Here is a 27,760-nt window from a genome sequence, read left to right on the forward strand (position 1 = left end):
TATTTGTGAATTTTGTTACGTATATGAGGGGTTTCCCCCCTCGTCAATACCTCACTGTTTACACTAAAGCTTAAATTTTGTCCCAAATCCTTAAGAATGACCCCTGAATCACGAAGGCCAAAGAATAAATAGTTGAAATTACCAAAAATGCCTTAGCGTAAAGAGAAAGGTATTGTGGAGGAGACGAACCCCCATATATAAGTAATATCTTACGTTCGTTTTAAGTTTTAATGCAGCCCATTACTTCCAGTTGAAAGAACATTATTTATTTTCTCTTTTTTTTTTAAATAAAGCTAGAAAATCCTGCGCGCCCTTCATGGAAATTCACTTCCCTCATGATAAATTCCTCCATGGAAAGATACTTGTAGCCCTCTTCCACTCCCCTATCCCAACGCCAAAAAATCCCTCTCAAAACGTCCGTACACTTCATAATAACCATTACGATATGTAAACAATAGTCAAAGATTATAACTTGCAACCCCTTCCCCAGGGACTGTGGGGGATCAAGTCGTCCCCAAAGAAATAGTTATTAAGTTTTCGACTACGCTAAACAGACTGGCTATCTCAAAGTTTTGATCCGGTGGACATTGGGAAAAATATGAGCCTGGGAGGGGGCCAAGGTGCCCTCCAATTTTTTTGGTCACTTAAAAGGGCATTAGAACTTTTGATTTCCGTTAGAATGAGCCCTCTAAGGACATTCTTGGAACACTGGGTCGATACAATTACCCCTGGAAAAAAACTAAATAACACGCATCCGTGATCTGTCTTCTGGCAAAAAACACAAAATTCCACATTTCAAATAGTTCGTGGTAACGAACTGTAGTAAAGAGCGACCCGGCTCAATAGTAACCAAAACTCTAAAACATGAAATTTTGATACCAATAGTTAAATCAATAGAACTGCATTTTAATGCTGATTTTAAATATATATGTGTTATCAAGATCAGTTATACCCATCAAAAGTTACGAGCCTGAGAAAATTTGCCTCATTTTAAATAATAGGGTGAAACATCCCATAAAAGTCATACAATCTTAACGAAAATCACACCATCAGGTTCAGCGTATACGAGACCCTTATTATAGAAGTTTGAAGCTGCTATCTACAAAAATGTGGAATTTCGCTTTTTTTTGCAAGAAGACTGATCACGGATGCGTGTTTATTTGTTTTTTTTTTGTTTTTTTTTAGTTTCTTTTTTTCCAGGGGTGATTGTATCGACTGAGTGGTCCTAGAATGTCGCTAGAGGGCTCATTCTAACGGAAATTAAAATTTCTAGTTCCCTTTTTAAGTCACCAAAAAATTGGAGGGCACCTACTTACAATGAAAAAATAAATATGAAAAGTTTTTCTACTGAAAGTAAGGAGCAGCATTAAAACTTAAACAAACAACAATTATTACGCATATGAGGGGTTTACCTCCTCGTTATACCTCAATCTTTACGCTAAAGTATTTTTAATAATTTCAACTATTTATTCTACGGCCTTTGGGATTCAGAGGTCACTCTTAAGGAATTGGGACAAAATTTAAGCTGTAGCGTAAAGAGCGAGGTATCGACGAGGGTAGAACCCCCTCATATACGCAATAAAACATACGAATATAGAAATTCATTACATAAGTTAATTCTTAAGTTATGTATGTTTTTTACCAATAAAAATGTTTGTAAAACATTAAAATTTCTAGTTGCCTTCTTAAGGAGTCGAAAAATTGGAGGGCAACTAGGCCTCCTCTCTCGCTCCTTTTTTCTCAAAATCTTCCAATTAATTGCAATTAATTAAGATGCAAATTTCGTTTTAATTATTTATGTGCGGAGAGCCAAGATCAAAACATGCATTAATTCAAAAACGTCCAGAAATTAAGTAAAAAAAAGTATTTTTTTTTTTTTTTAATGAAAGAAAGGAGCAACATTAAAACTTAAAACGAACAGAAATTACTCCGTATGTGAAAGGGGCTATTCCTCCTCAACGCCCCACTTTTTACGCTAAGGTTTTTTGCTGTTTTAAAAAGTAGAGTTAATAGAAAGAGTCAAACTTTAGCGTGAAGAGTGGGGCGTTGAGGAGGAAAAGCCCCTTTCATATACGAAGTAATTTCTGTTCGTTTTAAGTTCTAATGTTGCTCCTTACTTTCATTTAAAAAACTTGTTTTTTTTATTTAATTTGTAGATAGGAGCTTGACACTATTCTACAGTTGGGATCTCTGATACGCTGAATCTGATGGAATGATTTTCGTTAAGATTCTATGACTTTTAGTGAGTGTTTCCCCCTATTTTCTAAAATAGGACAAATTTTCTCAGGCTCCTAATTTTGATGGGTAAGACTAAACTTGATGAAACTTATATATTTAAAATCAGCATTAAAATGCAATTCCTTTTATTTAAATATTGGTATCAAAATTCCGTTTTTTAGAGTTTCGGTTACCACTGAGCCCAGTTCGTTACCACGAACTGTTTCATGAAAATGCAACAGTGATGCAACAACAAAAAAAGCTAGTGATATTTTGATACGAGGAAATTAAAGATTTTTTTTTTTTGGCTGGAGACGCAATGTGTGTTTGTTCCTACTGATTGTTTCTTTTTCTAGTTTAACTTTTATGGACTCATTAAAGATAGATTACTGCACATATTTTATGTTTTAACATCCATAGACCTTTCTGGGTTTTTAATGTATTCCTCGTTTGAATGAAAAACACAGAAAGAAAAAGTAGAAAAAGAGCGAACACCAATTTTTCCCCTTTCCCTGATAGTTTAAATTTTTAAGCACACGACGTGTGCGATATAAGAGCATGAAATAAATAAAGAAATTTTCTATAAATATGTAATTCAAAGAATGAAACAATTATTTTCTGGTAAAATTTTCAAATTGAAGAATCAATAAAAAAGATAACACGAGGTTATCAGAGTTAGGGTATATTTATGTATTTTCAAATATTAATTAGACATGATATATATATATATATATATATATATATATATATATATATATATATATATATATATATATATATATAGTATATAGTATATATATATATATATATATATATATCTATACATGTATATATATAGCATATATATATATATATATATATATATATATATATATATATATATTTGTATATATATATATATATATATATATATATATATATATATATATATATATAAATATATACTATATATATATATATATATATATATATATATATATATATATATATATATACTATATATATATATATATATATATATATATATTTATATATATATATATATATATATATATATATATATATATATATATATATATATATACAAATATATATATATATATATATATACATATATATATATATATATATATATATATATATATATATATATATATATATATATATATATATATATATATATATATATATATATATATATATATATATATATATATATATATATATATATATATATATATATATATATATATATATATATATATGTTCGCTCATGGAACTCCAAAAATATTGGAAGAATAGCATTTCAAAATCTAAAATAACTATGAAACTAAAATATTTCAATTCCATTGAAATGCTGAGACCATTTCCATCTGCTGACCTTGCTTATATTTTCCCGGCCCAAAATCATAATTCTGTCCGCATAAAATAACATAGACTTTATATTTCATCGATGCATGACTGACTGTGGAACTTTACAGAAAAATATTTCTCTCGAGTTGGAAAAAGCACCAATAAGTAAATGAAACAAAGAATGAATTTATTAACTATGTGAAATCCATTAAAAAAAGTTCTTTGCAAATTCAAATGTAAGATATTTTCCTTGCTATTTAAACGGGATATGCTTTTTCTTTTCCAGAAAACAGAATTTAGCATAGAACTACTTTCCTTTTGTGTAAAAATAAACAGCTAATGAAAGGGGAAAATGTACATGATCTACAACTTCTCACGGTTTTTAATCAAAGCGCTAATTACAGAGTGAGCTTTGCCAGGACAATAGATTTTAAAAAAGGAGGTTTAAACAAAGAGTAATTTGATAAATCGAAAATTGGAGATATAAGATGACAAAAGTTGTGACATCCATCTTAAAAAGTCGTACTTACCGGTTATATAATAGACACTATAAAATTTCGGCACAAGAAACTGGTCAAGTAACTTCTTTATGCTGTCGACCATTTGGATGGCAAAGGTCGGATGGGATAATAACCGGTTTTCATCTTATTTTGTTTTATTTCGTTAGCTTAATCAAAAGTTTGGGTTGTATATTTTCAAATTAGGGGGAAATATATAGCCCAAATTTGTTTCTAAACTATTATATTCATCATATTTTGTCGTCAACGTTCCGCTCTTTACGCTAAAGTTTGACCCTTTCTCTCAACTATACTTTTTAAAACGGTAAAAAACTTTAGCGTAAAGAGTGGGACGTTGAGGAGGGAGCAGCCCCTTTCATATACGAAGTAATTTCTGTTCGTTTTAAGTTTTAATATCGCTCCTTACTTTCAGTTAAAAGAAACTTGATTTTTTTTTATTTAATTTCTGAACGTTTTTGAATTAATGCATGTTTCGAGTTTGGATGAATAATTATCTCTCCGCAGATGAATAATCAAAACGAAATTTGTATATTTATTATTTTTGGCTAAATGGTTTCTCATAGTTTTGATCAAATAATTTTGAGAAAAAGGAGCATGGGAGGAGGCCTATTTGCCCTCCAATGTTTTGGTTACTTAAAAATGCAACTAGAACTTTATATTTTTACGAACGTTTTTATTGGTAAAAGATAAACGTAACTTTGTAATTGGCTTACGTAACGAACTTCTGCATTTAAATGGTTTTATTAAGTAAATGAGGGGGTTCACCCCCTCGTCAGTACCTCGCTCTTTACACTAAAGCTAAAACTTTGTACCAATTCCTTAAGAATGACCCCTGATTCACAAAGGCCGTCTAATAATTAGTTGAAATTACTAAAAATACTTAAGCGTAGAGAGCGAGGTATTAGGAGGAGGTAAACCCCTTATATGCTTAATAATTTCTGTTTGTTTTAAGTTTTAATGCTGCTCCTTACCTTCAGTTGAAAAAACTTTTTCATATTTTTTTTTTCATTGTTTTTTTAAATAATGCTAGAAAATCCTGCGCTCCCTTTATGGAAATTTCTTCCCCCATGATAAAATTGCTCCATGGAAAGTCCAAAATATCCCTTTCTTCTCAACCCCTCTTCCCAACCAAACTAAAAAATCCTCCTGAAAATGTCTTTACACTTCCGAATAACTATTACTATATGTAAGTACTGGTCAAAGTTTGTGACTTATAGCCCCTCCCACGGGGACTGTGGGGGAGAAAGTCGTCCCCAAAGACGTAGTTAAAAGGTTTTTCGACTATGTTGAATAAAATGGCTATCTCAGAATTTTGATCCGGTGACTTTGGGAAAATAATTAGCGTGGGAGGGGGCCTATGTGCCCTCTAATTTTTTTGGTCACTTAAAAAGAGCACTAGAACTTTTCGTTTTCGTTAGAATGAGCCCTCTTGCAACATTCTAGGACCAATTGGTCGATACGATTACCCCTGGAAAAAAAACAACAAAAAAGTAAATAAACACGCATCCGCGATTTGCATGTTGGCAAAAAATACAAAATCCCACATTTTTTAGATAGGAGCTTCAAACTTCTACAGTAGGGTTCTCTGATACGTTGAATACGATGGTGTGATTTTCGTTAATATTCTATTACTTTTAGAGGATGTTTCCCCCTGTTTTCTAAAATAGGGCAAATTTTCTCAGGATCGTAACATTTGATAGATAAAACTAAACTTGTTGAAACTTATATTTTAAAATCAGCATTTAAATATGATTCTTTTGATGCAGCTGTTGGTATCAAAATTCTGTTTTTTAGAATTTTGGTTACTATTGAGCCAGGTCACTCCTTACTGCAGTTCGTTACCACGAACTGTTTGATATCGTCTAATATCCGAGGCTAAGTACAAATGAAAAGATGCAAAGGGAGCTCGTGTTAAGAAAGTGTCCTTATGCCAGGTATGCGCATAGAGGAGATTGTCCACCCAAAAGAGAAGTGATTGCAAATAAGCATTTTAAAAAATGGACAGATAAATAGGTCTACACTCTGCAGGCGTTATCAACCAGATTTTTTCTTTAAAATTTCCTTGTAACTTTCAATAACTGTCGAGTCATACCTGTTTTTTGTGTTTCGGGTAGATTTGATAAAAACAAAAATGAATTTGTAACTGTTTGGTTAATAAACAGGTCAATGACTACTGTTTTTAATTATTGTTAAAAGTCAGTAAAAAGACATGCAAGAGGAGATTAAGAGGAGCCTGAGAATTGAAACATCCAATTCTAATTTATTAGTTATCATTAATGTTTGGTCATTTATTTTAACATTTCCTGAAAGTTTCAACTAAATGTCAATATTTATTTAAAATATTAGTGATATGAATTGGAATAGATCCTAAAAAAGACCTAATTGAGGATAAAGTCATTGTTTGTAGCTTCTATTTGTTATGCATTATATGTGATTTCTATATATATAAAAATAAGTTGTCTGTGTGTGTGTGTGTCGAGTGACGTCATGTCACCAGGTCGTCATGTCGTCATTATGACGATGACGTCATTAAAGGTATTTAAGACATTCGTTCACGGAAAAATGTTTAATTGTAAAATGACTGAAGAACCTACAATGTCAACAGCCGAAGAAGCTGCTCAAAGAGTCTATGCCAAAAAACTTGCTGCTGATGGAGAAAGTAAGAAAAGAAAGCGTGCCGAGGAATCACAAGAGTAACGCGAAACCAGACTTGCTGCTAAAAGAGAAAGTGAAAAAGAAGGCTAAAAGTATTTAAGAAAATCGTTCAAAGGCAAATTTTTAATTGTAAGAAGATCGTGGACGGAAAAATGTTTAATTGTAAAATGACTGAAGAACCTACAATGGCAACAGCCGAGGAAGCTGCTCAAAGAGTCTATGCCAAAAAACTTACGGCTGATAGAGAAAGTAAGAAAAGAAAGCGTGCCGAGGAATCACAAGAACAGCAAGAAAACAGGCTTGCGGCTAAAGAACGCAAAACCGCGCAGTTAGATGAAAATCCACCTGGACAGCGAGAGTCAAAACATATCAAAACTGAAAATGATAGCGATGATGATTGGGTTTGGGATTTTGACTTGGATAAGGTCATCAATGCCTACCAGATCTTAGTTAAAAAAAAAAAAAGGTTCGGCGATATGTATTTCATAGTGACGCTGAAAAATAAAGAAGAAAAAGAAAACTGAAAAAAGAAAAAAGGTAAAAAACTAAAAAAACTAAAAAGAAAAAACACTCAAAGAAAAATTACAGACCGGGACCCAAATGACGACCGGGACAGAGGGAATATAAATGACGACCGGGACACTCAGAGAAAAATTACAGACTGGGATACCGGGACACAAATGACGACCGGGACACAGTGAATATAAATGACGACCAGGACACAGGTATTTAAGAATATCGTTCAAAGACAAATTTTTAATTGTAAGAAGACCGTTGAAAGAGAAATTTCTAATTGTAAAATGACTGAAGAACCTACAATGGCAACACCCGAGGAAGCTGCTCAAAACGAATGTATTCAAGCCAAAGTAGCTGAGTTGGTAAAGCGTTATGTTTCAGGTTCTAGGTCCGAGAGGCTCCAGGTTTGAACCTTGGCTTTAGCATTAATACAAAAGAAGAAAAAAACTAAAAAAGGTAAAAACTACAGAAAAACTAAAAAGAAAATACTAAAAAAGCTAAAAAACCTAAAAAAACTAAAAAAAACAAAAAAAAGTAAAAAACTAAAAACTAAAAAAGAAAAAAAAAACTAAAAAAACTAAAAAAAAGGTAAAAACTACAAAAAAACTAAAAAGAAAAAAAAAACTAAAAACTAATAAAAAAACTAAAAAAAAACTAAAAACTGAAAAAGAAAAAAAGCTAAAAAAAGGAAAAAAACTGGAAAATAAAGGAGAAAAAGAAAACTAAAAGCCGGGACACAGGGAATATAAATGACGACCGGGACACTCAAAGAGAAATTACAGACTGGGGCACTGGGACACAAATAACGACTGGGAGATATAAATGACGACCGGGACACTCAAAGATAAATTTCAGACCGGGACACCGGGACACAAATGACGACCGGGACACAGGGAATATAAATGACGAACGGGACGCTCAAAGAGAAATTACAGACTTGGACACTGGAACACAAATGACGACCGGGATACTGGGAATATAAATGACGACCGGGACACAGGGAATGTTCGATTAGCAATCACCATCAACAAAGCTCATGGGCAATCATTAGAATAATGAGGTATAGATCTGAATACGGATTGTTTTTCCCATGGACAATTTTATGTCGCATGTTCAAGAGTCGGTAAACCTGACAATCTATTTATATGCACAGACAATGGGACATCGAAGAATGTTCGCAAGTTTTACGTAGTTAAAAACATATATATCTATAACGAAAAGAGAAATCTTTTCTCTTTTATCTATATTCAGAGGTGGGACACAGGGACACAACTACAATGGCGCGTAACGACTTACGCGCGAAGCGCCCCCACGAAATAGGTGTTGGGGTGGCGCGAAGCGCCACCCCAACAGCTAGTATTTAATGAATATCTCTATCCGTCTCTAATAACTTTTATTTCACGTCAACACTAACATAGTTGTTTCTTTCATACTGTTCAAACCTTTAATGACCTTACCAATGTCTAAATTTCACCATTTTACATACCATTGCAGACTATTTAGTTTCTCTGATATATCTCATTTCCGTTAATCGTTGTATTTGACAGTGCCAGCGTGAAAGGTCTTCGAGCTAAGCACTCTCACATCACATTCTCACCCATATAAATATAGCCCTTTCTGCATACCCGCACCTAGGTCGGAATTCTACCCCTCAAATCAGGCTCAAAGAATTGAAATAAAAAATTCAAAAGCATCTCCTAAGTGCAAAAAATGCAACCCTTCCCTATTAACATACGGAAGAAGCTATTCATTAAGCTAGTTGTGTGAGCACAAAAACTTCTTTTCAATCAGATCAATTTGCATATGGGTAGTCAGGAGTGATCAAATTCCAACCCGCTAGAAAACAGTAGCGGCTTGGATTCTGCCGTGTGCTCTTAATAAGCTGGTTTCTTGGAACTACTCGCTAATGTAAGTAGACTAATATTGCATTGAGCTCTGAAGATTATATTGATTGAAACACCAACATATGTTGCTTCATAGGTTAAATCAGTGGTTCCTAGCCAATTTTGGGTCACGCCCCAACTAAGCGTTTCTGAAATACTGATCCCAGCTTGTGAAATTTCAATTTTGCTGTTTAAAATTATGCACCTTAAGGAAGCTTAAAAGGCCACTAACTTGGTATCTCCTTTGGGTCGTCCTATAGGCATATTTTATAGGGTACTAATACAAAATATTGTATGAATACAACACCTCGTATGGACTGCATTAGGTCATAGCAATACTATCACGTATTTAAATGCATTGCTCTTTAAATGCATTTGAATGGGACATGAAATATATATATATATATATATATATATATATATATATATATATATATATATATATATATATATATATATATATATATATATATATATATATATATATATATATATATATATATATATATATTATATATGTTTAACTAAGACTTTAATGTACATTAAATAAAAAAAAAACTAGTTTTTTAACTGAAAGTAAGGAGTGACATTAAACATAAAACGAACAGAAATTACTCCGTATATGAAATGGGTTGTCCCCTCCGCAGTCCCTCGCTCTTTACGCTAAAGTTTGACTCTTTGCCACAATTCTACTTTTTAAAACAATTAAAAACTTTAGCGTAAAGAGCGTGGGACTGCGGAGGGGACAACCCATTCCATATACGGAGTAATTTCTGTTCGTTTTATGTTTTAATGTCGCTCTTTACTTTCAGTTAAAAAAACTAGTTTTTTTTTATTTAATTTCTGAACGTTTTTGAATTAATGCACGTTTGATTTTGGCTCTCCGCACATAAATTATTGAAATGAAATTAGTATATTAATTTTTTTTTGGCTAAATGGCTTTCTCTTAGTTTTGATCAGACGATTTTGAGAAATAAGGGGTGGGGAAGGAGGCCTAGCTGCCCTCCAATTTTTCGGTTACTTAAAAAGGCTACTAGAACTTTTAATATTCAACGAACGTTTTTATTAGTAAAAAATATACGTAACTTAAGAATTAACTTACGTAACAAACTTTTATATTCTTATATTTTTATTATGTGTACGAGGGGGTTTGTACCCTCGTTAATACCTCGCTCTTTACACTAAATCGTAAGTTTTGTCCCAATTCTTTAAGAATGACCCCTGAATCAAAAAGGCCGTAGAATAAATAGTTGAAATCACTAAAAATATTTTAGCATAAAGAGCGAGGTATTTATCTCCTCCTAAATACCTCGCTCTTTATGCTAAAGTATTTTTAGAACCCCTCATATGCGTAATAATCTCTGTTCGTTTTAAATTTCAATGCTATTCCTTACTTTCATTTGAAAAAACGTTTTCATGTTTATTTTTTCATTGTTTTTTTTTATAGTAATGCTAGAAAATCCTGCGCCCTTTTCATTGAATTTTTCTTCCCCCGTGACATATTCCTCAAAAGAAAGATCCTCCCACAAAGCCCTCTCCCATCACCCCCACCCCCCAAACCAAAAAATCCCCATGAAAACGTCTGTACACTTCCCAATAACCATTATTATATGTAAACACTGGTCAAAGTTTGTAACTTGCAGCCCCTCCCTCAGGGATTGTGGAGGAGTAAGTCATTTCCAAAGACATAGTTATTATGGTTTTCGACTATGCTGAACAAAATGGCTATCTTAAAATTTTAATCTGTTGACTTTTGGAAAAAAAAGCATGGGAGGGGGCCTATTTACCCTCTAATTTTTTTGGTCACTTAAAAAGGGCACTAGAACTTTTCATTTCCGTTAGAATGAGTCCTCTCGCGACATTCTAGGACCACTTGGTCGATAAGATGACCCCTGGGAAAAAAAACAAAAAAAACAAACAAACAAATAAACACGCACCTGTGATTTGTCTTCTGGCAAAAAATACAAAATTCCACATTTTTTAGATAGGAGCTTGAAATTTTTCTCTGAGTTCTCTGATATACCGAATGCGATATTGTGATTTTCGTTAAGATTCTATGACTTTTAGGGGATGTTTCCCCCTTGTTCCAAAATAGGGCAAATTTTCTCAGGCTCGTAACTTTTGATGACAAAGACTAAATTAATTGAAACTTATAAATTTAGAATCAGCGTAAAAATTCGATTCTTTTGATGTATCTTTTAGCATCAAAATTCCGTTTTTTAGAGTACCGTTTACTATTGAGCCGGGTCGCCCCTTACTACAGTTCCTTACCACGAACTGTTTGAAAAGAAAATAATTCGGTATTTCGGGGCTTCTGACATTATTACTCCTTTGCGGAAGTTAGGCTCAAAATTGAAAAAGGATTATATTTTTTCTCTGGGCCCCTTCCACCTCTTAGTTCGTTTATTTTCCCGTTAGTTTTCACCTGTTTTCGCTTTATAGTTGTGTTATCTCTTAGCAGTTCTTTCGTTAGTTGAGTTATGGTTGTGGTATATATGTTTTATCGCTCGTATAGTTGTGTTATTTTCAAATTATACTCCATAATAGAGAGGCTCCGAACACCCAGCATTGTATATTAAGCTCTTAATTTGACGTTTTTTTCTAACGTGACCAGATTCGTCCTGCGCCCTTTTCATTGAATTTTTTCCCCCATGGCATATTTCTCCAAGGAAAGATCCTCCCACATAGCCCCCTCCCTCAACCCTACCCCTAAAACCAAAAAAATCCCCCTGAAAACGTCTGTACACTTCCCAATAACCATTATTATATGTAAACACTGGTTGAAGTTTGTAACTTGCAACCCCTCCCCCAGGGACTGTGGGGGAGTAAGTCATCCCCAAAAACATAGTTATTTTGATTTTCGACTATGCTAAACAAAATGGCTATCTCAAAATTTTGATCTGTTGACTTTAGGTCAACAACTGCCCTCCAGTTTTTTTGGTCACTTAAAAAGGGCACTAGAACTTTTCATTTCCGTTAGAATGAGCCCTCTTGCTACATTCTAGGTCCACTTGGTCGATACGATGACCCCTGGGGGAAAAAAAAAAATAAATAAACACGCACCGATGATTTGTCTTCTGGCAAAAAATGCAAAATTCCACATTTTTGTAGATAGGAGCTTGAAACTTCAATCGTAGGGTTCTCTGATACGCTGAATCTAATGGTGTCATTTTCGTTAAGATCCTACGACTTTTAGGGGGTGTTTCCCCCTATTTTCCTAAATAAGGCAAATTTTCTCAGGCTCGTACCTTTTGATGGCTAAGACTAAACTTGATGAAACTTATACATTTAAAATCAGCATTAAAACGCGATTCTTTCTATGTAGCTATTGGTATCAAAGAGTTTTGGTTACTATTGAGCCGGATCGCTCCTTACTACAGTTCGTTACCACGAACTGTTTGATTAAGCCGAAAGGCGCATGTCCTGGCCTTGACCTACCAAAATATTACCAAGCCCCACGTTGGGAATCACGGGTTTAAATGCATTATGACCCATTAAGTGACAACCATAAGCAAGACTATTTAAAGCTAGGCCTCTCAAGAAAATAAAAAAGAAATGGAGCTTCTGCACATCTCTATGGATAATAAATTTATTAAAGGTTAGAAATAAAAACATAAGGTTAGAGTTCCAAGGCTAGAGTGGTCTCGCATTGTTCAAAGAAATAACCAAAAAACCTTTAAAGACAGTTATTAGGACATCAGACAGGATGATTTTATGCAAGATCTTGCATATGCCCCTCCCAAAGTGTTTGCAAAATGCGAAAGGGTTAATGTTCAGTCATTTCTAGGATTATTACATAAAAAATCTCTATTAATAATAATTTTCAAATAAATCCCATGCAACCAGAATTAGAAAGTATGTTGATAGTTGAACCATGTTGTCAGAGAAAAAAAGATGAAAATGGGGCTGCGTAAGGAATACTAGAAAGTCTTGAAATTGGATTAACCAACTAATATTCGGAGAAATACGGAAATTTATTAAGTACCATTGTATTTTCATGTCTACATAACTATTACTAAGCATTATTTTAGACCAGAATTCAAGATGACTGTAGACTTTTATCTATTTTATAAATATATTGATGGTCGCTTGAACATCTTAGCAACCATAAAATATAAACAGGAAAAGGCATTGGAAATATATTAGCATGGTGACTGGTATTAGCATACCAACAAACTATTCACAAATATTGAAACAAGTGATCCTGACAACCAAAAGATTTTGAATTTCCTTCATTTAGGCTGCGGAGTTTCATTCTGTTTTTCCTTCTTTTCTCCAGTACCATAATTACGTCCCATTTTGGGATCCCATTGTGGGGGGTTAAGTATAGAGGGCAAACCCTTTTATGCCGGATAATTTATGTCGTTTTAAATTTCAATGTCAACATTCACTTTCGTTTGAAAAAACTTGTTGTTTTTATTTTAGTCTAATAAATGGGAATCGTCTTATAATTGGGGCTACAAGAATAAGAGGAAAATTCAGTAACGTTGCAATATCCTTTTTCCCAAGAGCTAATAACTACTGCAATCTTGCCTCCTAGAAGGGGTGCATTGCACACCCACGATGCAAGGACGGGGATCCTGGGCATTTACCCCCCTCTCCCTGTTTGAAGACGAATAATATGCAAAGGACGCAAATTTTGCATTACTCAGGCAAATACAATATTTTTCTAAAATAAAATTATTCTCATTCTCAAACCATTGCATCTCAAATAAAAAATAATAATTATCACGTAGTGATCATCGGAGCTATTGGAATAAAAGTTTTTTACTCGTAAAAGAAAAAAATTAGAAGTATTTGATTTTGTAGTCGGAGAGAAATGGGCATATATTTTTATTTTTTGAAAGTTATTCAAGTATTGCTTGTCAGGTAAATTCCCAGCTTCTATTCCAAAATTTTCCTTTTACTGACGACTAAGCTTCATTATAATGCCTCTTTGATGGTCCCTATCTTCGTATCGTTCTGGCGATCATAAATTTTTTTGAACTCTTAAACCTAGATCCCCTAATGTAATAAACGTTCAAACCACCAACAAACACTGTAAGCTTTCGCATCCTAAAAAGTACCATTTTGCATTCAATAATCCCATGTCTTCGGGGAAGGATCACGGTAGATCCCTTGATAGTCCTACCAAATTTCGTTGTATATCCCTCGGTCAATATGTCACAAACAGGGTTTGGACAGGGGATGGTCCTTTCACAATGGTTAGGGGGAAAATCATTTGAAATCGATAAATTATGGGATACTAAACTAGGTGGGACAAAGAAAATAAAGAGATATTTCTTGAAAATGAGTTTTAGCATCTTACTTTAAATTGACATGTTTCTAAGTTCAAGCTGTATAAGAGACACAAGTATATATAAGCATAAATAAATGCTTTTTCCTGTGTGCCATAAATGCCATTATTTAAAACAAAACAGCAGAAATGGAAAGCCCATAAGAGAGGAGAGCTAAGGGTTTTTATCATGGAATTATAGGACTAACCTTTTCTGGACTATGAAATAGGTAGATCCAGGTCACTAGGTTAGTATATAGAACATAGGGTAATTAAGTAAAAAGTACCAAAATGTACCGTTTTGGCAAAAGAGACTCTTTTATCTCTAACCCAGCGCAAAGCAAAAGTATAAAAATATACTTGAAATAAACACTGTATTAATGTCTTTTTTTGGCATCTTCATGATTTTCCTCTGTAAAATCAGGCGCTGTTGTTATTTTGTTTATTTGTCCCTTTCTCTCTCTTTCTTTACTCTCTCTCTTTCTCTCCCCCTCTCTCTTTCTCCCTCTTTCTCCTTCTATCCCTCTATCTCTTTGCCTCCATCTTTCTCTCTTTCTCTCCCTCTTTTTTTTTTCCCTCGCTCCTGTTCTGTCACCTCCGATCTTGATTTCCCTCTTTTATCACTTTCCGATACTCTCACATCAAGACAAACACCGCTTATCATTTATTTCAAATTTTGATAGCAATAATGAAAATAATAGACGTTTCAACTACACTAAAAAAATCCGAAATTGAAGAGAAAAAAATACAAAATAAAAATTTTATGAAAAGAAATATTAAATTATAGAAGAATCGTAGAATCCCCGAGGTTTCGGGATTAGGTATGGGGATTCGGGATTATGCGTTTGATTCGCTGAATATAAGACCTGTTTTCGTGTGGAAACAACACAGGTTAATTAAACAAAAAGCACCAAAATGTACCCTTTTGGCCAAAAAGGCTTTTTTTCTTCGATCCAGCATAAGGCAAAAGTATGAAAATGTACTCAGAATAGACACTTTATTCATATTTTTTTTTCTTTAGTTATCTTTATGAGTTTTCTTGGTAACGATAGAAGCTTGTGTTATTTTTCTCTCTCTCTCTCTCTCTCTCTCTCTCTCTCTCTTCTCCCCCCTCTCTATCTCTCTTTCTCTCTCTCTCTCTCTCTCTCTCTCTCTCTCTCTCTCTCTCTCTCTCTCTCTCTCTCTCTCTCTCTCTCTCTCTCTCTCTCTCTCTCTCTCTCTCTCTCTCTCTCTCTCTCTCTCTCTCTCTCTCTCTCTCTTCTCTCTCTCGCTTTCTCTCTCTCTCTCTCTCTCTCTCTCTCACTCTCTCTGTAACTTAACTTTTTCTCACAGACGAGCTTGAAATTCCTATCTTGTTGCTTTCCCATACTCTCACGTAAAGAATATTCAGAAAACAATCATACCCCAGAAAACAAACACCGGTTACCGCTTATTTCACATTTTGATAGTAATAATGAAAAACAATAGATTCATAAATAGCATTTTTTTTTTTTTTTAATGTTCGAAATTTAGTGGAAAAAAAACACAAAATAAGGAGATTTTATGGGAAGTAATATTAAACTATAGAAGATTCTCAGAATTTTCGAGATTTTGGGATTAGATATGGGATTTGGGATTAGGTTTTTTGATTTGCGGTCTATTAGAACCATTTTCCCTACGACTGGACATTGGCAAAACACATTATCTTGCTATAATATTTCCTCAGAAACTGTAAGGCTTAGTAAATAACTTTTCGATACCTTTAAACGGATAGGATATTCACAATTTTGTTCTATGCCACAATTACTATTTGATGTGCAGAATAGACAGAAAAGGGTGTCATTTTAGTAGAATAAGACTAATTTAATTTTCACATATGTACTTCTTCTAATATACTTTGTTATTTTGGGTTACAAAAAAAAACTTTAAAACTCGCATCAAAATTTGTTTATATGCATTCTTGTTACGTCTTTACTATTCCGGACCCATCCTCGGATACGGCTCTGACCCATAGTAATATCTATCCTTTTTATAAAAGGGTGCAGACACTAGAAGGATTTAAAACTTAAAGAGCAAATCAAAAATTTGTTTACTCGTTACGTTTTTACGAGTCGAACAGAAATTTTGGGGGGTTAAAACCACAAGTCTCCCCCTGAATACGGCCTTGATCCATAGTAATATCTATTCGTTTTACCGAAGGGTACAGACACTAGAAGGATTAAAAGCTGTAACTGTCCAGGAGCCACCGTATTTTTAAAACCTTGAAACCTAATAGAGCCTGGACTCAAAGATCCAGCAGTCTGAACTACGTTGGGGGACGTCTCCTGAATTGCAACTATGAGCCTACCAAAATGTTTATGAAAGGTGTGTGGGGCCTTAAAGTGAAAATCTATCTTAAAATCTGTCACATCTCTCCACTTCGCCCAAAGTACTTTCCCCATTTATTCCAAGCGAATGTTATTACTTTCAAACATAGCCTGGAGAATAAACTTACGCCTTGAATTCATCACGGACATTTTCCATTGGCCCAAGGAAATCATTAAATAATTTTCTATCCAATTGGTATAAAAAAAAAATTCCTAGCTTTTTACTAAAAATATGGTAGTAGGAGTAGTGTTGGAGGGGCTACTATGTTATTTTGTGCTTACCATCATACAAATTGAAAACTCCTCCATGATTCAAACTCAAACTAGGATTGATATGCCGCCTTTTGGCTAAAACATTTACAATGGGTGAGAATGGTACTTGAGGGGCCACTGGCCCACTTTTGTTCTCTAAGCATTCAGATTGAAAATCACTTGCATTAGTATGGCTCTAACAATGAACAATATCCCGATACCTTAACTAAAAAATGGGTGGTGTTAGGGGTCGCTCTGTGCTTTCGGTAACACAATTAAAAATGTGATCGTTATTATACATCAAGCGGTGGTGGACAGGTCTGCTTAGTGGTGAGTTAGTGGTTAGATAAAGTGGTGGTAGAGCAGCCAAAAGCTGACCAGCTTACAACGACCAAATTGATCAATAACCATTTTTACTTTTTTGTGGTCCTAGAAAGCATTTTTGAAAAGCTCTTTACCAAAAAGTTGGCAAGGGGGAGGACTAAGTCCACACTAGACTTAAATTATTTTCCTGCCGAGTCGAGACTTGGCCATATTTGAACCAAGTAGAGACTTCGCCCACTTATTCACCGAATTAAATCTCACTTCGTTTTTATCCAAAATAAGAACTTGCACTTTACACCAAGAGAAAACTCAGACTGTGTATGTTCATGCTAACATGCACTAATCTGGAACTTACGGTTTCTCCAAAACTTCACCAAAATTCTAAAGCTGTGACTTAGCTTGGTATTACACTAAGCGTTTGTGTTTTTACCTATTTAGGACTTGGTAACGCTAACTGAATCTACAGCCAAGCTTCTGAATTTTACGGTTGAGTCTTGTTCTTTAACTGACTTGGTCTGCTTGGACAGTCTTAGTGTGGACCCATTTCTTAGTGTCAACTAAGGATTTTTTTTTTTTTACAAGATTTCCACTGACTGCCTTTTTTTTTTCCTCCAGCAATCGTAACTTCACTCGCTAGCTGTCGCTTGTCAAATTCTGAAAAGTAACTCCAACTCCTCAAAATTCCACAAGCCCTGTTCAACCAATAAAATTGAATGCATTTATCATAGACTCAAACCTTTTAACAGAACTTCGTAGCATTGAATTTTTTCGTTACCAAATTATTAAATGTGAAAGTTTGAACCATTACTAGAGTTAAAAATTAATCATTTTCATTCATTCCTATTTCTCACTAATGTAACAAATTATAACCCCAACTCAAATAGATTACCTATAGATGCCTCTTACGAGTAAATTAGCAGCAACTCCGATTCCATATTCCTATATTAATTATTTAGTAATATAGAGAGAAGAATTGAAGTCCCCTAAATCTTCTTAACCTATATAAATATTTATATAACCCAATTAAAATATGACAAGAGATGCGCATTTTTGATACTTTTTATCAGTGCGCCAGAATCAAAGGGTTCGTGGTAACGATCTGTAGTAAGGAGCGACCCGGCTCAATAGTAAACGAAACTCTAAAAAACGGAATTTTGATACTAATAGCTACATCAAAAGAATCGAATTTCTATGATGATTTTGAATATATAAGTTTAATCAAATTTAGTCTTCCCATCAAAAGTTACGAGCTGAGAAAGCTCGTAAGTCAGTGAAAAGTTACTGAGAAAATTTGCTTTATTTTAGAAAATAGGGGGAAATGCCCCTTATAGGTTATAGAATCTTAACGAAAATCACACCATCAGATTCAGAGTATCAGAGAACCCTACAGTAGGAGTTTCAAGCTCCTATCTACAAAAATGTGGAATTTTGTGTTTTTTACCACAAGACAGATCACGGATGCGTGTTTATTTGTTTTTTTTTTTTCTGTTTTTTTTCCAAGGGTGATCGTATCAACTCAGTGATCCTAGAATGTCACGAGAAGACTCATTCTAACGGAAATTAAAATTTCTAGTGCCCTTTCTAAGTGACCAAAAAAATTGGAGAGTATCTAGGCCCCCTCCCACGCTCATTTTTTCTAAAAGTCACCAGATCAAAATTCTTTTATAGCCGTCTTATTCAACATAGTTGAAAAACCTAAAAACTATATCTTGGGGACGACTTACTCCCCTCAGTCCCTGTGGGAAGGGCTGCAAGCTACAAACTTTGACCGGTGTTTACAATATAGTAAAGATTATTGGGAAGTGTACAGACGTTTTCAGGGGGGAAAATAGGGGGAAACCCCTCTTAAAAGTCATAGAATCTTAACGAAAATCACATCTTAACGAAAATCACACCATCAAATTCAGCGTATCAGAGAATCCTACTGTAGAAGTTTCAAGCTCCTATCTACAAAAATGTGGAATTTCTTATTTTTCGCCAGAAGGCCGATCACGGGTTCGTGTTTATTTGTTTTCTTTTTTTTACCCAGGTGTGATCGCATCGACCCAGTGGTGATAATATGTCGCGAGAGGGTTCACTCTAATGGAAATTAAAATTCTAGTGCCCTTCTTAGAGGACCAAAAAACTTGGAGGGCACCTAGGCCCCCTCCCACTCTCATTTTTTTCTAAAGTCAACGGATCAAAATTTTGAGATAGGCATTTTGTTCAGCATAGTAAAAAAAACTAATAACAAAGTTTTTGGGGACGAGTTACTCCTTCACGGTTCAATGGGGAGGGGTTGCAAGTTACAGAATTTGACCAGTGTTTAGGTATAATAATGGTTATTGGGAAGTGTACAGACGTTTTCAGGGGATTTTTTTGTTTGAGGGGGGGTTGACGGGAGGGGTTTACGTGGGAGGATCTTTCCATGGAGTAATTTGTAATGGGAGAAGATAATTTCCATGAAGGGGGCCCAGGGTATTCTAGCACTATTTAAAACAAAAACAAAACAATTAAAATATAAATATGGAAAAGTTTTTTCAACTGAAAGTAAGGAGCAGCATTAAAACTTAAAACGAACAGAAATTATTACGCATGTGTGGGGTTCATCTCCTCCTAAATACCTCGCGCTTTACGCTAAAGTATTTTTAGTAATTTCAATTATTTATTCTACGGCCTCTGTGATTCAGGGGTCATTCTTAAAGAATTGGGACAAAATTTAAGCTTTAGTGTAAAGAGCGAGGTATTAACGAGGGGCAAACCCCATCATATACATAATAAAAATATACAAATTTAGAAGTTCGTTACGTAAGTTACGTATATTTTCTACTAATAAAAACGTTCGTATAAAATTAAAACTTCTAGTTGCTTTTTTAAGTAAACAAAAAATTAGAGGGCAACTAGGCCTCCTCCCCCACCTCTTTTTTCTCAAAATCTTCCGATCAAAACTAAGAGAAAGCCACTTAGCCAAAAAAATTAATATGTAAATTTTGTTTTATTTATTCATGTGCGGACAGCCAAAATAAAAAAATGTATTAATTCAAAAACGTTCAGAAACTAAATGAAAAAAACAAGTTTTTTAACTGAAAGTAAGGAGCGACATTAAAACTTAAAATGAACAGAAATTTCTCCGTATATTTTTCCCTCCTCAAATCCCCACTCTTTAAGCTAAAGTTTTTTTGCTGTTTTAAAAAGTAAAGTTGAGAGAAAGAGTCAAACTTTAGCATAAAGAGAGGGGCGTTGAGGAGGGATAAGTCCCTTTAATACACGGAGTATTTCTGTTCGTTTTAATTTTTTTCAACTGGAAATAAGGAGCAGCATAAAAACTTAAAACAAACAGAAATTATTACCCTTAGAAGGGGGTTAATCTCCTCCTCAATACCTCGCTCTTTACGCTAAAGTATTTTTAGTAATTTCTACTATTTATTCTACCGCCTTTGTGATTCAGGGGTCCTTCTTAAAGAATAAGGACAGTATTCAAACTTTAGTGCAAAGAGCGAGGTATTGACGAGGGGGTGAACCCCCTCATATATGTAATAAAAATATACAAATATAGAAGTTCGTTACGTAAGTTAGTTTGTAAGTTACGTATATTTATTACTAATAAAAATGTTCGTAAGAATAATTACAAGTTCTAATTGCCTTTTGAAGTAGCCAGAAATCAAAATCGTCCGATCAAAACTATTAGAAAGCCATTTAGCCAAAAAAAGAATTATTATGCAAATTTCGTTTTAATTATTCATGTGTGGTGAGCCAAAATCAAAACATGAATTAATTCAAAAACGTTCAGAAATTAAATAAAGAAACAAGTTTTTTTTAAGCTCTAAAAGTTTTAAAGTTCTAAATTTAAAGTTCAAAAGTTCTAGCAAAAATTGAAACCTGCTTTAATTCAAAAACATTAAGAAAGTAAATAAAAAATGTCTTTTTAAATACAAGTAAGGAACGACATTAAAATTTAAAATGAACAGAAATGATTCCGTATGTGAAAGGGGCCGTCCCCTCCTCAGCACCCCGCTCTTTACGCTAAAGTTTGACTCTTTCTCACAACTCTTCTTTTTAAAATAATAAAAACTTTAGCGTAAAGAGTGGGGCGTTTAGGAGGGGACAGCCCCTTTCATATACGGATTCATGTCTGTTCGTTTTAAGTTTTAATGTCGCTCCCTACTTGCAGTTAAAAAAAAAACTTGTTGTCTTTTATTTAATAACAGCAAGATTCGGTAAAAGAGTGAAAAGAGTTTACTATCCCTTGTAACCAGGATAAAAGGGTGACAATAGCCTTTGCACATAATTATCCTATGCGGGGGTGAGCAGAAGGCGGGCAGATAAATTCTATTGGCGCTCCATAACATAATTAATGGTACTTTCTTCTATTGTCTAAAAGCTCGTATCCCAGGATATCAGAAAAAAGAGAGAACAGTAACTCAATTCCACTTCCACTTTCAAATTTGGGTGTCCTAAAAGTTTTTTAATATCCCAAAGGACACCATCGCATTAAACATGTGTTCTTTATAAATAAGTTACTTTTCAAATGGAGTTCCATGTTTCGATCTTAACTGGAAAGCCTTTTTAACCTTACTTTGAAACCTATTCAAATAGTCAGGAATACATTTCGAGAGACAAGGGGCCAATTTAGAGAGAAACCTTAATGCTAAAATTTGTCGTTTTCAGTTCTAATCGGGTAAAACAATGATTGTAGACAGAAGAACCTATAATTGGTTTATACGCTTTTAGAGCAAGACCGCTTAAAGAACCCAAGTTTCAAGCCATTTTGAACAAATTGTTGCTTCTTCAACACCAATAAAACAAGAGTAAGGGTAATTTGTAAGAGTGGGAACTGGTGCTATTGTCGTAAAAAAAAAACTATCAACGCCACCTAGTATTTTGCGACACTTGGTATTTTTTCCAGTATAATAATAAGAATAATTACTTTAATTAGCGCAATTGGCAAAAATAATGTAGTAATAAGTGTGTGATCTCAGTTACTGACAAAAAAAAACTACTGCAAAGCTTAAAAAATTGTTGATTGTCGCCAAGCGTAAGATGGCGTTTGCAGTTTTTTGTCGATCCAAGTGCCAGTTTCTACTCCTATAAGTTATTCATACTCTTTGCCCTTCAATCTAAAATCTTTTTTAAGGAATTTTAATGCAAGAAATTAGTATCACCTAGGTATTGCAGCACGTAAGTAAGCACCCAAGTATGGTCTAAATCATTTAGAAATTTAGTAGCCTATGATCTCACTTACACCTTAGTAAAGCATTTGCTGGGTGTAGAAGGGAAGGGCACGGAAGCTTTGATATTTTGAAATGTAAACTCTTTAAAGTATTAAATAATTGGAATTTTCTAGAAAAGGAACTATATTTTATTTAAAAGTTTTCCTTTGGAATATGAAAGTTGGTTCCATTAAAACTTATTAGTATCCATAGCACAAAGTAAATTAGCAGTAAGATTGTACAAAGGAATCATTCCAAACAGTTGCTGCTAAAAAGTAAACTGTAAAGAAGTTAACAGTTGCACTATCTAAGCAACCAGCGAAGTAGGCTGTATCTATTCTTTCTATTTTTAGTATTTTTTTCTTTTCCTGGACGAATTCGTGTGGAAGGAAACTACAAATTTACTACAAATTTAATAAAGCAAAAACAATGAAAAAATTCATCTAGAGGAAAAACCAAAATTAGGTAGATTTATAACATTTTATTTTTTATATTTTGTGGGATTTCGCTAAGGTGACCATATTTGCAAAATTATTTTACAAATTAGTAGAAATTTTAAGCAAACTCAAAAAAATGTCAACAGTTTTTTATTCGACAGAGTTTGACAAAATTGTATAATTTGTGACGAATCATTACATATTCTAGCTAAAAGTTATTAAAATTGATAAAACAGGAAAATTTTGTATTTGTTAAACCCGACTTTACATATCTACTTATTTCCCTATAAATCACACAAAACCAGTGCAATAACATTTTACTATTTCGTTATAATTGCTGCAATTCAAAAGACTTACTTATTGATTGGTAAAAAAAGAAATAATTTTTGTAGTCTATCAATTCTTGCATCTGGGTCCATGGTTATCACACTAGTCCTTCTCTAAACGGCATACCCTACAAAAGTGTGTTTTCAATTCAATCTTTTTTCTCTTTTCTTTCTTTATTACTTAATTAGGCGTTCCATTTTGCATCTGTGAGCCTTCCTCAGCATTGTCACAATATCAAAAAGGAAAGTAGAAATAAGAATAGATCAACAAAAGGGAAAAAAGGATAAACTTTCCTTTTTTCCTATCTCACTTTTATTTTTCCTTTAATATTTTCTTGGCACGCACCTGGAAGGGTTCCAGCTTATTTTTCTGAAAATTCATCTAAAAATGGTTTAACTATCCGAAATCAAACCATATTCTACGGAAAAGCTGCTATTTTAGCTAGATTCGTTATGCCTGACAATTGACGCTGCTGTTGCAATTGGAGACGTCTCTGCGTCTCGTTTTGCATTTACTCTGGTTCAAGACTCCGAGTTTGCCATTAGTTTCCGTGTAACCTGTGAACTCTGAACTGCAATTAAATAAAAAAAACTAGTTTTTTTCACTGAAAGTAAGGAGCGACATTAAAACTTAACACAAACAGAAATTAATCCGTATATGAAATGGGTTGTCCCCTCCGCAACGCCTCGCTCTTTACGCTAAAGTTTTAAAAATTAGAATTTTGGTCAAACTTTAGCGTAAAGAGCGAGGGATTGCGGAGGGGACAACCCATTTCATATACGGAGTATTTTTTGTTCGTTTTAAGTTTTAATGTCGCTCCTTACTTTCAGTTAAAAAAAACTAGTTTTTTTTATTTAATTTCTGAACGTTCTTGAATTAATGCATGTTTGATTTTGGCTCTCCGCACATACATTATTGAAATGAAATTTGCATATTAATTCTTTTTTTGGCTAAATGGCTTTCTCTTAGTTTTGATCAGACGATTTTGAAAAATAAGGGGTGGGGAAGGAGGCCTAGCTGCCTTCCAATTTTTTGGTTACTTAAAAAGGCTACTAGAACTTTTATTAGTTTTTATTAGTAAAAAATATGCGTAACTCAAGAATTAACTTACGTAACAAACTTTTATATTCTTATATTTTTATTATGTGTACGAGGGGGTTTGTACCCTCGTTAATACCTCGCTCTTTACACTAAATCGTAAGTTTTGTCCCAATTCTTTAAGAATGACCCCTGAATCGAAAAAGTCGTAGAATAAATAGTTGAAATTACTAAAAAATACTTTAGCATAAAGAGCGAGGTATTTATCTCCTCCTAAATACCTCTCTCTTTATGCTAAAGTATTTTTAGAACCCCTCATATGCGTAATAATCTCTGTTCGTTTTAAATTCCAATGCTATTCCTTACTTTCAATTGAGAAAATGTTTTCATGTTTATTTTTTAATTGTTTTTTTATAGTAATGCTAGAAAATCCTGCACCCTTTTCATTGAATTTTTCTTCCCCCATGACATATTCCTCCAAGGAAAGATCCTCCCACATAGCCCCCTCCCATAAACCCCACCCCCCAAACCAAAAAAATCCCCCTGAAAACGTCTGTACACTTCCCAATAACCATTACTATATGTAAACATTGGTCAAAGTTTGTAACTTGCAGCCCCTCCCCTAGGGATTGTGGGGGAGTAAGTCATTCCCAAAGACATAGTTATTATGGTTTTCGACTATGCGGAACAAAATGGCTATCTCAAAATTTTAATCCGTTGACTTTGGGAAAAAAATGAGCTTTGGAGCTGGCCTAGGTGCCCTCCAATTTTTGATCACTTAAAAAGGCCACTAGAACTTTTCATTTCCGTAAGAATGAGCCCTCTTGCGACACTCTAGGACCACTTGGTCGATACGATGACCCCTGGGAAAAAAAAAAAAAACAAATAAACACGCACCCGTGATTTGTCTTCTGGCAAAAAATACGAAATTCCACATTTTTTTAGATAGGAGCTTGAAATTTTTGCTATAAGGTTCTCTGATACACCGAATACGATGGTGTGATTTTCGTTAAGATTCTATGACTTTTAGGAGACTTTTACCCCTATTTTCCAAAATAAGGCAAATTTTCTCAGGCTCGTAACTTTTGATGACAAAGACTAAATTAATTATATAAAAAAAAAAATTAAGAAACTTGTATATTTAGAATCAGCGTGAAAATTCGATTCTTTTGATGTATCTTTTAACATCAAAATACCGTTTTTTAGAGTTTCGTTTACTATTGAGCCAGGTCTTGGTTACCACGAACTGTTTGACTAATTAACACTTATTATTCTCAGACACTGTTTTGATTTCTGGCCACCAAGCTTTCAAAATTCAATTTAAAATAAACTTACAAAAAATAGCAAATTATGAGAATAAGCTTAGTCCTTACATCAATTAAATAAAAAACACATTTTTTTCAATTGAAAGTAAGGAGCGTTATTAAAACTTAAAAGGAAGAGAAATTACTCTGTATAGGAAAGGGGCTGCCCCCTCCTCAGTTCCTGGCTCTTTACACTAAAGTTATCACAAATCTGCTTTTTAAAATAATAAATAAATTAGCGTAAAGAGCAAGATATTGAGGTGGGAGCAGCCCCGTTTATGTATGAATTAATTTCTGTTTTTTCATGATTTAATGTTGATCTTCACTTTCAGCTGAAAAAAGCTTGTTTTCTTTATGTAATTTTTAATCGTTTTTTTTTTTTTTCAAATAATGCCGAGAAATCTATGACACACCACATGGTGACACTGCCATGATATTTTTATTTAATATTTTCTCGGGGGTAGCCTCCTCCCCTCATATACAGAATAATTTCTTTTCGTATTGAGCTTTAAAGTTGCTCCTTACATCAGGTTGATTTTTTTTATTTAACTTTTGACAGTTTTTCCAATAATGCAAGGATATCCCCTCCTGATGGTGTAAACTTTCTCCTACAGCGTTTTCCTACCAACTTTCCTGTCCATGGAAAACTCTTTCCGTGGAAAATTCCCTTCCCTGCAAAATCTCACACTAATAACCCTAAAAAAAATTCCCACCTCCAAATCGCTCAAATTTTTGCGGTTATTCATTATTTCTTGGCATAGTAGGAAAAACAGCGTTGGTTACGAATTACTATAATCAATCTTAACAAAGACAGGTTTTCCACATATTCTTATAGAAGGAACAAAACCATTGAAAAAAAAAACAGATACGCCAAAAACCACTTACAACTCTTTCCCCGGGGACTATGAGGGACCAAAAGCATACTTGTTGGACGTTTGAACTATGCTGAACAAAATGATTATCTCAAAATTTCTGGTCTGAAGACTTTGGGGGAGGGGCTCAGTGGGAGGAGGACTAGCTGCCCTCCAATCTTTGTGGTAACTTAAAAAGGGCATTAGAACTTTTAATTTCCGTTCGAATGAGCCCTCTGTCAATCTTCTTGAAGCATTGGTCCAGCCTAATCGCCCCTGGAAAAACAGACTTGCATCTATGATGTTTCTTCTTGGGAAAAATGCGAAATTCGTCATTTTTATAGATGAAAGCTTGGAACATCTATACAAGGGTTCTCTGATACGCTGAATCTGATGATATGATTATTCACATTACTTGACTTTAGAAGGTGTTTCCCTCCCCTATTTTGAAAATCAGGCAAATTTCCTCAGGCTCGTATCCTTTTATGGTTACGCTAAACTTAATGAATCTTATATACGTGGATCAACATATCAGACAGTTCTTTTTATGTGTCTATTGAGATCAAAGTTCCATTTTTCAGAGTTTCGGTTACTATTGGGCGGCATCGCTCCTTACTTATAGTTCGTTGCCACGAATTGCTTGATAGTTTTCAATGCTACCATATTCCATAAGGAGTCAAATTTAACAAATTATTTACTTTTTGAGTTTCGCATTGAAATGTTTGCCAGCATAACTTAATGTTAAATTGATTTAATATGCTAATGCAAACACCATTAAAGGTACAAAAAAATATCGAAACAAAAATATTTTTGCCCACCTGACTCTCCTTAGGTCTCTTCATAACTCAAAACCATGATTTTCTAATATTTTTCTTTTATTTATTTCAAAAGACTGGAGTTTTAAGGGAACTTCACATATTTGTTGGCGTTGCCACGATGAACCGTGAATATATATATACAAAAGTAATTAGTTAAATTTGGCGTTTTTCAACCCTGTTTTCTACGTTAAACTTAGGACGTATTCGTACTTCGTTAAGCTGATGATGTAAAAACTGCATTACTTGCATATGGAGTTTTTTTTCATTAAAATTGAATGCCCAAATTTTCCCAATTTTTTAAGACATATGGGGTTGTGTAAGTCCTTAATTGGACATGAATTAATTTTGATCCAATTTGATTGCTTAATTTTGACAAAATTTTTCTCTCTCTCTTTCTTACTCTTTTTGTCTCTCTCTGTTTTGTTCCTTTATTTTTTGCTGTTTAAATAAGACGATCA

The 27,760-nt window shown here is 33.9% G+C and overlaps 1 long non-coding RNA gene across 2 annotated transcripts in view; it reads left to right on the top strand.

The window, feature by feature from the left end:
• Positions 1 to 9,111: 9,111 nt before the first annotated feature.
• LOC136028617 (uncharacterized) overlaps positions 9,112 to 27,760 on the top strand; it is a 33,283-nt gene continuing 14,634 nt past the window's right edge. The window contains exon 1 of one of the 2 annotated variants that reach the window (XR_010617848.1): positions 9,112 to 9,167. This is a non-coding gene — a long non-coding RNA (uncharacterized LOC136028617). The remainder of the gene's footprint in view (positions 9,168 to 27,760) is intronic. The other variant, XR_010617849.1, reaches the window with a different exon arrangement.

Source organism: Artemia franciscana, chromosome 7 (assembly GCF_032884065.1).
Source record: "Artemia franciscana chromosome 7, ASM3288406v1, whole genome shotgun sequence".
NCBI classification, from domain to species: Eukaryota; Metazoa; Arthropoda; class Branchiopoda; order Anostraca; family Artemiidae; genus Artemia; species Artemia franciscana.